The following is a 2647-nucleotide window of genomic DNA, read 5'->3' on the forward strand; positions in this document are numbered from 1 at the left end:
AAAAAACACAACAAAAAACAACCAAAAAAACCCCAACAAAACAAAACAAAACAAACAACAAACAAACTAAACAACAAAACAAACAAACAAAAAATATTCAAACACTTACAGTTTAATGAGTAACAAACAACATAATGACTTACAAAGGAAATACATTTTTGCTTGGCTAAAAAATAAGGCTTTGTCCAGCTTCTAAGGTCACAGCTAGACTTGTCTCGAGTCTAGTCATTACACGGTTGCTTTTAAAATTTAATGGAAAAACCAAACAAATTATCAAACATAGATAAACACTTTGGTATTTATTCCAGTCAAGCGAAAACAGCAAAAGACATGTGTTGTAGAAGACTGATTATATCCCTTTAATTCTTTGGCGACTTTCTGGGGCCCTTAAAAATGAACATAACTCTACCACTCATATATTATTGGAATTCTCTTTTGTCTTTTAGATTTTTTCAAAGGCGAACAGCTTAGCTTAGGCTTACTATGAAATAAGCAAACATGTGTTTTCAGTTTGTGTGTGGTGGTTCGAAATGCCATATGTCTGCTGCTGATGGAACACATGTATCTGCTGTGTCCTTAAAGAATTCAAGAATCTTTGACTGCCCATAATATTATTGGGACCATGGTCGTAAATGTTAAATAATAATTAAGTAATGAATAAAGTGTATTTTATTGATCTTAAAGGAGAAATTTGGGATACAATGACATATATACATTCACACGTACATAATCAGAAATACATACATACATAGATACATACACTGTACACTGTACATAATACATATACAAATACACAATCTTGCGCCAGTACAGAACAATTTAACAAACATGGCATTGTTGGTCGCCACTGTGCAGCATCCTTTTTTTAAGCTGGAGTTGTCGTGTCTTGTTTAAATTAAACGTGATTTGGAATGCGATATGGTTCTAAAGGGTATCATTAGCTAGGAGCCTTTACCAGAGTACTGTCAGTGTATGTATGTATTAAAATTTTTTTTACAGGTTTGCACAACGAGGTAATGTTTACATTTCGTATTCTTGTGATCTCTTATATTCTTTAACTCCCTTTAAAGTGTCTGTGTCAATGCTCCATGGCCATTTTTTCTGCACGTGCATCAACTGCCAATCTTAGGGACCCGCGCAGACTCCACTCTTCGCAAAGCTACATATTCAAATGAGGCAGTTTTCGTCCATTCGTCGTCCTTCATTTCCAAGTGACGCCCTACTTTGCAGTCGTGAAACGAAAGAAAAATTCAAGCATTCTATCGCGCGCTGACCCAAAGTCCACAGGAGAGGTTTTTTTTAATGTTGGTGTTTATTCGCCTCCATAGACACTATTTAGATTATTTAGGAGTCTGCCTGTCAGATTCAACCAGAATTGAGAGGGATACTATGTCCCAGCAGAAAGACTCGTTAACATTTTTTCTCTCACGAGAATTAAACTCGGGTCGTCTGCACGCGCCAGAAAGGCGCATAATCGCTACACGACAGACCTCGGTCTGTAGGGTTTATCAAGGCTAAAGTTACATTTAGTGCGATAGGCAAATATCTATACAAAATTGTATTACGACAAGGTCGAATCAGACGCTCATCAGATTTTGGCATATGGAGTTACTGGTATATTTTAATTCTTGTTCACTTGCTTTTGATGAAAAAAACCCTCATCTTCCTTAAATAAAAATTGGGATATTTACCATTAAACATTAAAGAAGGTGGGGGGTCACCTGGTGTGAGAAGTAAAAATTTGCGAGAAAATTTACGCCAAAGTTTGGTGACTTCCAAAGCTTGAGTGTTCTTGGAAACTGCAAGTTAGCATTTTTTTGGGCTATTTATCAACATTTTACGTGGACATGCGCATAAAGAAGAGTTCTTAAACGGACATAGATTAGAATACGTTGAGCTCTACCGCCCCATATTAAAAAATAAATAAAATTAAAAACAAGATCAAAATAACCAAAAAGTGTTGAAATAATGTTGGTTTCTCTGATTATATATTTTGACTGGAGCCTGGTTTTACTACAATGACACATATATCGTATTAATAAAAAGTTCTGCGTACACTTTCCTTTAAAGATACCACCAGTGTGACGTGTGATCTCGCAATAACTGTCGTTAACTTGTTTTAGGTGTTATATAAAAACAGGAACAAACATGTACTAATACTAAACTCTCGTCACTCAGTAGTCTGTGGCTTGTTTGGGGTGATAAAAACATGAAGTGGGTATCGTACTTTGTAACCTGTTATCAGTAATATATCAGGGTCAGCTTATCTAACTTACTTGAGTTCTATTTGTCCTCTTTTGCAAGAGAGAGAGAGAGAGAGAGAGAGAGAGAGAGAGAGAGAGAGAGAGAGAGAGAGAGAGAGAGAGATACAACAACTAACAAAAATAGATTATCTGAGCCCCGATATCCATTATTGGGACGTATTTGACTTTAACCGCCCCATATTTCATAGACAGAATATCAATCTCTATCTTGCACTCGTGAACTCACTTTATCCCTCACCCTTTTGATCTGTCTGTCTGTCTGTCTGTCAGTCTGTTTTTATCTTCTTCCTTTGTATCTCTCCCTCCTACGCTCTCTCTCTCTCTGTCTCTCTCTCTCTCTCTCTCTGTCTATCTCTCTCTCTCTCTCTCTCTCTCTCTCTCTC

Source organism: Aplysia californica, unplaced genomic scaffold (genome assembly GCF_000002075.1).
Source record: "Aplysia californica isolate F4 #8 unplaced genomic scaffold, AplCal3.0 scaffold00899, whole genome shotgun sequence".
Lineage (NCBI taxonomy): Eukaryota > Metazoa > Mollusca > Gastropoda > Aplysiida > Aplysiidae > Aplysia > Aplysia californica.